At 44.4% G+C, this 13,974-nt stretch overlaps 1 protein-coding gene across 8 annotated transcripts in view; it reads left to right on the plus strand.

Moving 5' to 3' along the window:
* The window catches only part of TSNARE1 (t-SNARE domain containing 1), a 719,956-nt gene that overhangs the window by 81,141 nt on the left and 624,841 nt on the right, over positions 1 to 13,974 (plus strand). For all 8 annotated transcript variants that reach the window (XM_048841786.2, XM_048841780.2, XM_048841783.2 and 5 more), the window contains one exon: positions 1,260 to 1,332. The gene's annotated coding sequence lies outside the window, so the exon portion shown is untranslated. The remainder of the gene's footprint in view (positions 1 to 1,259; positions 1,333 to 13,974) is intronic.

Consider the following 13,974-nt stretch of genomic DNA (forward strand, 5'->3'; position numbering starts at 1 on the left):
GGGCCCAGCTCTGCAGTCAGCCGTGCAGAAGTAAGGGTGGCGACACCATACCATGCTGTCCTAACTTCTGCACTGGTGCTAGCAGGGAGCTGCCTTCAGAGTGTGTGTTTGTGTGTTTGTGAGTTTATATAAATATAAGCTAGTGTGGTATTGATTACTGTAAAATTTAAAATGGAAAGAGCATTGGACTTGGGGTGGTTGTTCAGTGTATGGACCAGAATCACCAAAGATGTTGCAAAACACTAAGCTTTGGATTTGAATAAGTAAAGGACATTGCTATTCATTATTAATCAAACATGGGAATTGGGATAGTTATCACGTAAAGACTTTTCATTTCTGATAACAGATTGATGGCTAACGGGCAAAGGCATTTATTAGTATTTTCCAATTAAATCCATGAAAAATAGTTCTTACAGCTATTGCAAGGGACCGTGGCATGTTAAGGACCCTCTGTTTACTGATGCAAAAGGCCATCTATTGTAGTCCATTTGCTTGAGGATAAAAGTGTTGGCAGCATGTAGCCACAGCACGCTATTGGATCTCTCAGAAACTGGTCAGTACCTGGCTGATACAAGACCACAGGAGAATCTGGTGGGAGACCTTCCGAGTGGTTGATTAGATAGTGCCTTTCCTTCTCTATCAGCACCCCACCAGCATTAGTGGTTTTGTGCTTCTGAAGGTTCCATTGTTTGGATGAGAGAGAACTGAAGTCCTGGTAAGGTGCCAAAAAACCTTGGCCAGTGCTTATAGTGGGAATCATCTGGGGCATGATCCAATGGGACTATTCACATGCTTAAAGCTACACATGTTCTGAAGTGCTGCACCAGGGTCACCATGGTCGGTACCTGGCAGGATTGAGGCCCTAAAGAAACCAGGCCCTTCCTTAAAAGCGATTGGTGGAAGTCGAGAAATCACTTGAGTTTTGTCCCTCACCCCTCAATACATAAATACACCTGGTAATCTGGAAGATTTCTAAATCCCTTAACTCCTTCGTTTGTTTCCTTATCTTTAAAATGAGGATAACCCTCCATTATCTCAGAGAAGTTCTGATTAATGTGTGTAATGTGTGATGTGAGCGATAAGTGTTGCTTGGTTTTGTGCTCAGTCGTGATCTGCAGCCCAAAGTACATGAGATGTTCCTGGAATCCAGAAGTCAAAGACACAGAGCAGCTGTGAAAGTATCTGTGTCTGAAAGCAGGGAACGTGGCATATTTCCCTCCACCCCAACACCACTCAGCAATCTCTGTCTTTCGTTCCAGATTGCACAGGATTCTTGTCTGACGGGGAGAACAGAATAAAAGCAACTCTACAGGACCTTGTTTCCAATATAAGGTAAGGGGGAAAGGTCTTGTCTATGGTTGGCGAGGTTGGTGTGAGTTGGGAGGTGGTGGAAATCTTGGACACTGGTTGCACAGTCACGAACATCTTGCACATTTGGCCATAAAGGATGGGTTGGTTTTGGTTCTTCATCATGCATATTTAGAGGCACAGCACTCTCTCTTTGGCTCAGGGTTTGCACAATGGGGCTGCGGTCTGTTGAAATATTAGGCTCCGAAACAAGGTCTGTCCAGGCAGACGTTCTGTTCCCTGCAAGGCTCCCCACAGGCTCCAGGTAATGTTATTTTGAAGATGTTAAGCTGTGTCTAAACTAAGTGGCATTTCAAATCATGTTAGTTAACGTTATGAAAAAAACCAGTTTACTCAGTCTGACCAGACTCTCAGCCATACTTGTCTCCCTCCTACTCCTGCATTCTTGTTGTCCCTACCACCTGACATAGCCCACCCCACCCCACCCTACAGGTCACTAGCTAGCAGAAGTGGGTCAAATGCCGCACCCCTGCCTGCTGATCCTTGTGTGGGCTCTGCCTGTAGGACGTGCATCTCCTAGATCCTGTCTTAGTCTGCCCCAGAGTGGAGATGAGTCTTGTTCAGAGTGCATTTTAGTCTTGTCCCAGAGGGAGTATTCTACAGGATGTGTTTCCATATGCATTTCCAAATGTTCTTTACACTAGCTGGCTGATTCCTTCTGCTGCATTTCATTGGTAATGGATGTCCATCGGCCAGTGTTTTGAAATTCGGTTGCTTGAAGCTGAGCACCTAAAGTCAGCTGGAGCTACAGGTGCTCAGGAGCTCTGAAAGTCAGGTCCCTCAAATATAGACTTTGTGGGTGAACAATTAAGTTACCCCTGTGTGAAAAGTTTTGCCATTGGGCTTAAGTGTGTTGTGAAATGGAAACTTAGTGTAAAGTGCTCTAAGAGATGCCCTGATTTATGGTCTGTGGCTCTGCAGGTGTGTCGACTTGCACTTGCTAGGTCCATGCCACTCCAGTGTGTTCAAACCACTATCCTAACACTGGAAGACTGCGTGCTTGCTAAAGTTACCTGGCTGGGCACTTGCCATCTACTTCACCAGCACATTTCACAATGAATAACTCCATTCTTGGCCGAGGGAGCACAAGCAAAGATGCATTCAGTGTGTACATAACTTTTCCTATAATCGCTGCTTTGTTCTCCCTTGCTTCCAGAATTCCTACACTTCAAGTTGTAGGAGGCAGCCCTTGATTTACATAGCTGCCTTTTTCATTAAGTAGCTTGGGCTAGTAACTAGCTAGTAACTGTGTGTTTCAGAGTTAGATCCCATAACTCCAGCATTGATAGGAGGGAGAGTAGGGTTTTGAATGGCTGTTTTTGCAGCCTGAATCCAGTCTTAACTTTAATGTAAATGATTTGTTCACTATCTGACCTGAGAGTTTGTGACCCTTTACCAATCACACTGCTCTTCAGCCTTGGTTTGCCTTTCTTTGTTCCTTGGGAAGTGTGTGCAGGTTTGGGTTATTTTAGGGTTTGTTTTAGGACTCTTAGTCAGTTTGTCGGTGCCACTCTATTTTCTGCAACTTTACAGCAGGGATGTGGGAGCTGTAGACGGACTCCTGCTTTGATATCAGGAAAGTGGCTCTGTTCTGTATGAACGCTAATGGGCATGGAGACTTCAGCTCCCTGGTCTATCCAGGTTGGCGGGTCAGGGTAAGGGAAGCTTGCAATGTTGTTGCCCCTCCTCTGTAGATAGAGAATTTCACTGTCCAGGGCTGTCCTCCTAGCACAAATTTTGCCTAAAAAACAAATGTAAAGATCTAGCGTTCTAAAGCCTCAGATCGCAGCCTGTCCTGGAAATAGAGACTGTCAATGTACAAATCATTTTCCCTTTTGTTGTGTAACTAGCTACCCCTGAAAAACAAATTTTCCTGTGTGGGCTCTCCCACTGGGTTGGTAATTCTCCAGTTCTGACTTGTTTTGGTACAAAATTTCCTTTGCAGGCTGAGGATTGAAAACTAGGTCATGCTGGAATGTGGCCTTGAGGAGTTGTAACTAACCCCTTTGCACTCTCTGTAGACAAGCACATTGTGTTTAACATTGCAGACTTTTAGCAGTCAAGGGAATTAACCATTGGAGCAGTTTATCTAGGGATGTGCTGGAGCCTCCATTGCTTGGAGTCATTAAATCAGTATGCTGCAACTTGACCAGACGTTATGGGCTTGATGCAAGAATCACTGGGTGAAATTCCCCGGTCTGCGTTATCCAGGAAGTTGGACTAGGTGATCGTAATGGTCCCTTCTACCTTTAAATTCTGTGCATCATGTCAACTGGGATTGGGCCGTGGTTTACCTACACTAGGCTGATGTGATGTTAAATGTGACAGCCTGTCTGCACAGACTGCAGTTGTGTGTAGTATCGTGTGCCCTGAGAGGGCTTGTTTACCCAGCCTGTTGTGTGCCCATTTCTATGGTATCTGAGCACATTCTGATACTTGCTGCTCACACTGTGCCTGTCTGCTCTGGGCATTGCAGTGGAAGCCATGTTCAAGGTTCAGCCACCCACTCAGTGGGTCAAGGACATGAGGAATGCATACAGGAACTTGTGGGAGGTTGTTCGGAGGTGGGAGGGGAGTTGCTCAAAGGCTGAGGGTGTTCTCATCCATGGCTTTGCCTCTGCCCAGGGCTCTGCAGGGGGCAGCAGCCGGGATTCAGCATGCCCCTCAGGAGCAGCATGCCCCTATAGTTTGAGACTGTCTCTCGACAACCCCTGCTTGGATGTTTACCTGCTGAAAACACCCTTCAGAGCAAAACTAAAGATTCAAAATAGAAAGATGTCTCGTGGTTCAGGGATTCTGAATATATCTAAATCTGAGTTGATGGTGTCCCTTTGAATCCTACCTAATTCAGCAGGGTTTAGGTCGCCATACTGGTAACCTTGCCCGACCTGGGACTGACACAGAGTGACCTCTGATTAAGCCAGATGAGTGTCAGACTGCTTTGCAGTGGGATTTGTAGCTTTCTTCCACACAGCTGCATTGTGTGATGCTTACCCTGCTGATAGACTTCAAACTTGTTTTCTTTTTAACTTTGATACATTACCAAAGGAATGGTACAAGAACTAGGGATCACCCAATGAAATTAATAGGCAGCAGGTTTAAAACAAACAAAAGGAAGTATTTCTTCACACAACGCACAGTCAACCTGTGGAACTCATTGCCAGAGGATGTTGTGAAGGCCAAGACTATAACACGGTTCAAAAAAGAACTAGATAAATTCATGGAGGATAGGTCCATTAGCTATTAGCTGGGATGGGCGGGGATGGTGTCCCTAGCCTCTGTTTGCTAGAAGTTGGGAATGGGCGATGGGGATGGATCACTCAATGATTACCTGTTCTGTTCATTCGCCCTAGGGCACCTGGCATTGGCCACTGTTGGAAGACAGGATACTGAGCTAGATGGACCTTTGGTCTGACCCAGTGTGGCCGTTCTTATGTTCTTTTGTAGGTTGTGTACTGGCTGCTCTTACCTCTTTTAGACTGAAGCATGCTGGCACGGAGTTCATGTTTTACTGCAGCATGCTCAAAATATTGCCCTCTTCCAGAGCATGCTAAAGTAAATGAAAAACTTGAGACAAAAGCCATGCTCTGCATCTGACCTCATTGCCATGTGTTTCATGTTAGTGCTTGTCATGGGGAGACATGTCATCTTTTTATCAACATTCTCTGATCTCTTTTTCAGAGTAGCAGCCGTGTTAGTTTGTATCCGCAAAAAGAAAAGGAGTACTTGTGGCACCTTAGAGACTAACAAATGATCTTTGTGTGTGTTTGTGAATTAAGCCACTCACATTCACGGCTGGTGAGGTAGTATCAGAATCTCTCTTTTATAGATAGGACAACTAAGGAATGGAAAGGTTTCTTGCGCCAAATCATACAGCAGCTCTGTCGCAGAACTCAAACTTCCTGACTCGCAGTTTTAACCACCAGATCATTCCTCTGTCACCACTGCTACATCCTCAGAGCTGGCCAGTATATTCCCACTCTTCGTGGGACTAGTTCCCTAGACGGTATTTCAAAAGCACTGTAGGATCTTTGGGTGCATGTTGGTGCTTGCCGATATTGTGTTCTTTACAATATTCCTTGGGATATTTTTAATTAAAAATGTGATGCCACCAAATGGCCGAATTGTGTGTTGCTGCGTTTCCTCTTCTGCGCCTAGTTCCTGCGATGTGCTTCCCTGTGTTTTAAACATGCATAATTGCAGTTAAATAAAATAATCACCATCCCCCTGGGAATAAGTGTGGGACCATTCCTAACAAAAATGTCTGGAGAGCGAACAAAATGGACTTGACTGTCCAGTTTGGTAGGACTTCTCTTCACTGTTCTAATTCTCTCTGGCCTTTAAGGAGATGCTGCCATAAGCTGTCTAAATTGTATCTCTTTTTAAAATATTTTCTCTCTTAATTCTTTGAAATAACCATCTGGAAGCTGGAAAATGCCACGTCGTTCTGCACCAGCTTGGATGACTCGCTTTCTCATTTGGGTAACTTTATTTTAGACTTCCCGCTGTTTCTGGCAGAGCTCAAAATTATTGTGGCTTAAAAACGTCCTTGTTTGAGTATAAGCTTTGATGCCTCCGCTCTGGGAGGTAGTGTAAACTGCTGGTGCAGCAGAGGGTGCAGGCGAGCACAGAGGTGCCTGCCTCAGTGTGCTGAATGAGATTATCTCTGCAACGTTGGAGGTAAAATGTAAAGGAGCTGGTCATCCTGTTCTCTGGGGTGATTCGTTGGTCTGTAGCTAACACCAACTAGTATCCCATCTTGTGCTTTGTCTGCTAGGAGGTCGATCCATGAAGCATTCAGGATAATTTTCTGCTGTGTTATTAGTGACTCGGAAACAGGTAATGCCATATTGGACATAGAGTGCCACTCCCCCTCCCCTTTTGCTCACTCAGTCCTTCCTAAATAGTTATAACCATTGATTGTAACATTCCATTCATGCACATCATCCCACCACATTCCAGTAATACCAACTAGATTGAATTTATGCTCATAAATGATTAATTCCAATTCCTCTTGTTTATTACCCAGGCTCCTAGCAGTGATGTATAGGCAATTAAAGAATTACTTCTCTTCCTGACTTTTGGTTTGTTGGTTAGTTTTTTTTCTCAACATCTTGATTTTGGTGTGTAATAAATAAGTTCTCATATGTTCCCCCTTTTTACCCTCCGCTTTTGTTATTAGTTTAACGCCCTCCTGATTGCTCTAGGCCACCTGCCCTCAAGGAGATTGCCTCCCCCTCAGTAGAAGGGGAACCACTCCAAACTGTACAGCCCTGATAGAAGGTGGACCAATGTTCCACAGAACCCACACCCTCTGCCCTACACCACTTACCTAGCCAGCGGTTCGCTTCCAGAAGCTTCTCTCTCCCTTCGCTCATGGGACAGGAAGGATCTCAGAGAAGATTGTTTGGACATTATTCTTCTTCAGTACGCTTCTGAGTTCCCTGAAGTCATCTATTAGCTTTGAGAGACACTTCTCATGTTATATATCCCTGTCTGTGGGAAAAGAGGGGTGCTGAGGGAAGGGCAAATTTGTTTTGATGAATGGCAAGGGGCATACAGGACAATGGAAAGCTTGTCATTGCTAAGGGCAAACATTGGATGTCGTTGTCTAAAAGATCTAGTCAAACTCACCCAAACGTTGTGGGCTCAATGCTGGAATCACTGAATGAAGTGCTATGGCCCGTGCTATGCAGGTGGTTGGACCGGATTGTAGTGATATCTTGTGGCCTTGAAAACATCTGAGGCTGTGAAAACATGTCTCCTCCCCAGCCTTCTCCTGCTGTGCCGTGGTCTGCTACTCCAGTGTGGACTTGCTGTGGCATCTGTGCTTGGTAGGCACAGGACCCTTTCCTTCATTTCCCCACCCCTCCCCTGCCTTCTCCAAGTCTGGATACTTGGGATTAAGGGGGAGGAATTAGCCCCATGTAAATTGCTTTTTAATGTGTCTGTATTTTTGGGTGTTGGAACTGGACTAAATATTCAGGGTTTAAAAATAAAATAAAATAAAAAATCCAGGTTTTTCCATTGCCTGGTGTGGAATCCTCTCTTCTGGGTCTTAAAGCCACAGTATGGTGACCTAAGTCATAATTTCCTCCATGGTGGGAATTACCATGTGAAATTCTCTGGCTTGTGGTTCGCAGGAGGAGGGCAGACTGGATAATCTTAATGCTGCCTTAAAATCTATTTGAATCTTTGTGTGAGTTGCACATGTGCCTGGCATGTGGCAGGAGAGATGTTATTAGCAGTGCTGTCTGGAGCAGACAGTTCTCAGCATAGATGAGCATATTTTGTTCTGTCTGCATGGCCAGGCTTAGCTTTTCCTCCTCCATAATCATAGAATCATAGAATATCAGGGTTGGAAGGGACCCCAGAAGGTCATCTAGTCCAACCCCCTGCTCGAAGCAGGACCAATTCCCAGTTAAATCATCCCAGCCAGGGCTTTGTCAAGCCTGACCTTAAAAACCTCTAAGGAAGGAGATTCTACCACCTCCCTAGGTAACGCATTCCAGTGTTTCACCACCCTCTTAGTGAAAAAGTTTTTCCTAATATCCAATCTAAACCTCCCCCACTGCAACTTGAGACCATTACTCCTCGTTCTGTCATCTGATACCATTGAGAACAGTCGAGAGCCATCCTCTTTGGAACCCCCTTTCAGGTAGTTGAAAGCAGCTATCAAATCCCCCCTCATTCTTCTCTTCTGCAGGCTAAACAATCCCAGCTCCCTCAGCCTCTCCTCATAAGTCATGTGTTCCAGTCCCCTAATCATTTTTGTTGCCCTTCGCTGGACTCTCTCCAATTTATCCACATCCTTCTTGTAGTGTGGGGCCCAAAACTGGACACAGTACTCCAGATGAGGCCTCACCAATGTCGAATAGAGGGGAACGATCACGTCCCTCGATCTGCTCGCTATGCCCCTACTTATACATCCCAAAATGCCATTGGCCTTCTTGGCAACAAGGGCACACTGCTGACTCATATCCAGCTTCTCGTCCACTGTCACCCCTAGGTCCTTTTCCGCAGAACTGCTGCCTAGCCATTCGGTCCCTAGTCTGTAGCTGTGCATTGGGTTCTTCCGTCCTAAGTGCAGGACCCTGCACTTATCCTTATTGAACCTCATCAGATTTCTTTTGGCCCAATCCTCCAATTTGTCTAGGTCCTTCTGTATCCTATCCCTCCCCTCCAGCGTATCTACCACTCCTCCCAGTTTAGTATCATCCGCAAATTTGCTGAGAGTGCAATCCACACCATCCTCCAGATCATTTATGAAGATATTGAACAAAACCGGCCCCAGGACCGACCCTTGGGGCACTCCACTTGATACCGGCTGCCAACTAGACATGGAGCCATTGATCACTTTGATCTTTGGCTATCATGTGTTTTGAAGGCTTCCCTTCGACAAGGGCAGGTCTCTGAGCAAGCTTCAGAGGGCAGCCAGCATATTCCTATCAGCTGGTGCATCAAATTCTTGTGAGGATTTTTGTAAGAGAGACTGATCCTTCAGACGCTCCCGTTAATGCAGTGTGGAAAAGAGAGGCTTTGGGTTGCTTTTACTTTTAAGGATGTGAACGGCTGAATTGATTAGTAGCTGAATGGGTAGCAGCCCTTGAACCTGATTGCCTGCAAAGCTGGGATCACTACAGAAACGAAATGAGAATCCCCCTTCTCTTTTTGAGTTTTCTGTCCTAAAGGAGAGAAATTGGGGTGAGATAGTGATGTAGTCAGGGTGTTGAGTTGTGGATCACATGGTTGCATATCTCAGTGCAGTTCTAGAATAGAATTTAATGGTGGTTGCAGATCACAGCAGAGGAGCCAAAGGATCGTAAGATATATTTGAGGGTTCCACACCAATGGTAACCAGAACCCAAAGGATATTTCCCATCTAACAAGACAGGAAAGCTGTGGTGTAATATGAGAGATTCTAATCACATCTTAAAAGAAGGTAAATCCAACCTTTCCTTTAGTAATCGGTTATTTTTTTTTAATTTCAAAATTTCAATGCAAATTGAGAAGTTTTGATGGAATTTTCCTCATTTCCCCTTCCACCTTTCAACTGGCTGCATTCTGTCATGAGAAAATAGCTTTAAAAAAGTGAGGTGACTTATACAAGGAAAAGGCTGGGTGATTAAGCAGTAGCTGTTAGCGAGAGGCACAAGCACCATTTGCAGCGAGTAGTAGTGAATCAGTGAGTGACGGTTATTTCTCAGAGGGGTGTTGCGAGTTCACATTCATGACAGCTGCTATTTGTATTTGCTCATAACTGCCCCAGCTCCTGCTTTGGGATTAAAACTATCCAGGGTGGAAGTGAGTTCTTTAGGAAATTGGGCAACATTCATGAACTGTTTGAATTAGGAAGAAATTTACTTTGCCCATTTGTTATTTGTGTACAAACCGTTTGATAGTCCACTTCTGACCCCTGCCCCAAATGGGCTGAGGTTTAAAATTATTATTTTTTCTGTTGTGTTTGCAACCAGATGTTGCAAATGGGATCTGGGCACCTTTGTATTAGGCATTTTATGAACACAGAATAAACTTCACATGTGACTAGTTCTCAGTGAGGAGGAGTTGCTTGATAAGTTATAACCTGGGGCAGGGGGAGGGTGAAAATAATTGTAAAAGCCTGATAGGCAACAATTTAACTAAAAAGCCTATGGCATTAAAGAATCTTGTTCTTTCCACCATTTAGAACAAACCTTTTGTCAAGCTCTAGGCATTTTTACCATAAAAACAGCATTGTGCATCAGCCACAGCGAAGTTAACAAAGGTGAACAAAAAAACCTCCCTTGCCAAATAAGAACCTGCAGCTGCAGGCTTTGTTTATGGAGAGGACTGAATTTAAAAATCTTCTGGGATGTGCCAAACAACCCCAGAGTGCCAGCTAGAGAAGGGGGGATTGTTTTTATTCTATTTCTGCCTCTTAAACTAAAACAGGGAGTGTGCGAATGTGTTTATATGTATAATAAAAATGGTAAAGCAGCATTGAGGCTGAACATTTGCATATCACACAAAATAGTCAAGAAAAACTTAATTTGAGGTTCCAGTCGCCAGTCTTACCTGGCTATGTGAACATAAGTAATAATGTAGACTCCTGGTGAGACCATTAAATGCCTGATCCTGCAAGGCGCTAACTGTCCTCGGCTCCCACTGAAACCAGCCCTGCTTGAGGACGTGCAGCGCCTCACAGGATCAGCCACTCGGTTTTGGGGAGTCTAACTTGAGATAACAGATCTGATTTTCCATAACTCCCTTTGGCTGCAGGAGGAGCTCTGAGTGCTCAGCACCTCTGCAAAGCAGACACCAGTTATCTCAAGTTTGGCACCGAAAAATAATAGCCCTAATTATCTAACTTAATATGAGCTATGCGCAGAGCAACCTTGTGTAGGAACCTTTTCATTTCCTGGATCGGTGCTCAAGCTTGCTTCCTTATTAATGCACTTATTGCATTTAATATATATGCTGCTGTTGAAGGCTCCAGGCCTGCAGTCTGCTGCATGGTGGGACCCCATTGCCTTGGCTGGGACTTCACCCAGTGGTGTGTGGAGTGGCTTGCGGAGCTGGGGCCACATGTATTGTGACTGTTCACTGTAGGTTCTGATAAGGAAGGAGACATTTTTGAGCCTGAACTATATGGCAGTCCTTGTACTTCTTAAAAAACTATTCTGCTGGTAAAGGTCATCATAAGGTGATGACAAATATCTCTCCCCCTCTGAACTTCCCCCAGTAAATGCACCGTGTGCAAGGGAAGGAGCCATGGAACAGGACTTTCCCCAGTTGACCCTGAGAATCTCCATCCACTCATCCAGTAGTGACCATCTTTCTGTCCCATCACAGTGTCCCATAACGGTTGGTCCAGGAGCTTCTCCTCTGCAGTGCGTGTTTCCTGGAACAGCCTTTCGGTATCTCCCTGCCTCACTGGCTCCGCATCTTTTTTCAAATATCATCTGAAAGTGTCTCTCTTCTCCTCTGCCCTTGCCTCCATAAATAATAGCAGAGGGAAGAGGGAAATTAACTTGGAGAAGCTTTTTGATAGTTTGTATGTCAGACGCTATATAAACTAGTTATATTGGATTGCATTGCTCTCCACTTCAGTGCAGCCATTGATTGCTCACTGGCTCTCGGCCCATTAGTGCCGTTAGGTATTTCGCTTTCCTTCAGCCAGCGCTTTTTCTTTTCTTCCTAGTTAATGAAACCGGAGGAGCGCTGCACTCAAATCCCATCTTCAGCCAGTTCACTTCTCCCTGATCCTCCCTCTGTCTCCGGAGAAGCTTTCGTCTCTTATTCTTGCCACCTCCTGGTCGACAAGTCAGATAATTTGCAGAGTAGTTCGATTGTCCTGCCGGTTGGCAAAGGTCATTGCTCGTTGAAAGCTTTGGTTATAGGACCATTGTTTGTTATGTGTGTTACAGTAGATGGAACAAAACATGTAGGGACTGGCCAAAGGATGACAAAGGGGGCAGGTCATGGTGGGGGAGCAAATAATTCAAAGGATGCAAAGGCCCAGGTTTGAAAGGAATCCATTCGGGTGGGATAGGAGAGAGGGTTATAGCAAGGAGAAATGGGATAAAACTGAGCAAAAGAATACTTAAGGCTGAATATCAGGAAAGCCTACTTAAGAGAAATGGCTGTTAGACTGGAGAAGTTTCCTAAAGAACATGATGGAAGCACCATTGCTTTGATGGTATACGACTAGCTTGGACAAAATATTAGAAAACACAAGCAGAACAGTGTGGTACTGACAGGGGTAGGTGGATGAACTGATCTTATTGTTCTCCTCCTCCCCCATCTCTTAATTTCTTTGATTAGAGGTGCCAATGTAGCTTGGTGCCATATACGCCCACTGTCATTGTGTATATAATGCCGAAGGAAAATAATGCTTGGCTTGCTACAGAGCTGATTGCTCTAGATGTGCCCATCAGTAACAAAGGCAAAATGCCAGCCTTGAAAAGTTTATAAACTAAATTAGGCAGATCATGACCTGGGATGAAAAGGAGGGGAAACAACCAAAAACAAGGGGAAGGGGAGAGCGGCTTGTAGGGTAGACAGTTATTTATAAGGAAATCAGGTCATTTAGTTTGTTGTCTAATTATAATGGAAGGATAGGAGAGAAAGTTAGATTGTGATCAGAGGAGTTGGCTCATGAAATTGAGGGGATAAACAATTCTCTCTCTAAAAAATTGAACACATTTTGGAATTGTTTTGCAGCATGGAACTGCTCCTTAACAGTTATAGGACCAGAGATGGGTAAAGCTTCTGTTTTTTCATAATTAATCTTGAAGTCTGAATGGCTTTCCAAATCTGTCACACAGTTAAATCAAATTTGGAAATGCTATTATCGGGTTTGTTAAGTGTCAAATGGTTTCACCTGAGTATTGTTCTGTGTTCTTTGCCACAAACATTGATCTCTGTTTAGCTCTTTACTTTTATTATAAACTGAACAGGAATTCTTTCTTGTACCTGTTCCTGCTTTTGTCAAAAGAATTAAAAATGCACACAACACAGCTTTGCTTTATTTTTATCTGGAGCCTGGAATAACAAGTGGTCTTGCTGGCCAGAAGAGAGTTGCATGGGCAGAAACTTACATTGGAGTGGAAGCATGCATATTATTTTGCCTGATTCTAGCCAGTAGAGTTCCTCATTTTCCGAGCACAACAAATTTGTTGAAATTACAACACCTGTGAAAACCTGACCACACCCGAGATAGTGTAGCTTTGTATCTGTTTTTCTTGTGTGATCATTAATGTGACTTGTAACTTTGTTCTCATTTCTAGCTGTAGAAATATTTTGCTTTGGATTTAAAAAGTAAACAAGAAAACACTAAATTGATGGGTTCCTTCTGTTTGATGTAAGGCTAACAAAAACAGATCCATTTGTTTTTAAAACCTCTAGAGACAAAACAAGTCTTAAAGCTATGAGGAGGAGGGGAGAATACGGTTTTAGGTACTTCATAGCTTTGCTGGTTGGTGCTGTTGGCTCATTCCTGACTAAAGCCAGGCCTGTTCGTTTCTCGTCCCCTGTTGTCTCATTTCGTCTCATCCACTACAACTGCAGTATGCAAATAGTTGAGTAAGGGAAGGATGATTTGCACTCCCACCACACAATAATGAGTTATTCATAGTTAGCAATGGATGAAATGCCGGGTAAAGGAGGAGGAATGGAGATGATGAGAGAGAGGTGATAAAGAGACATTTGACTTCCGAGACAACACACGAAGCAATACAATTTCACAGATCCAACATAGGTCAGGACTATTCTAGACCCTGCCGCAGTTGGTGGGTTTTGTTACAGTTTCCAAAGTAATATCTCTCTCCAAACATATGAGACATTGGCCAGCATCCTAGATGCCTCACAATTAGGGTTCAGACCAGGGTTCTGAACAGAGATGGCTCCAGTGGCACTAAAACAATGACATCTTTGTGGTCATGAACACAGATAACTCCAAGCTTATACTGCTGGGCTTCTCTGCAGCCTCTGACACGGTGGACCACAGTGTATCACGAACACGCTTACATGACACAGCAGGAGTAGAAGGCCCAGCAGTACAGTGGCACCCATTCCTTTTTGACAGAACTCTTGAGTGGTGATGGGTAACTGCCCTTCCTCTCCAGA

This window comes from Caretta caretta, chromosome 2 (genome assembly GCF_965140235.1).
Source record: "Caretta caretta isolate rCarCar2 chromosome 2, rCarCar1.hap1, whole genome shotgun sequence".
Classification (NCBI taxonomy): Eukaryota; Metazoa; Chordata; order Testudines; family Cheloniidae; genus Caretta; species Caretta caretta.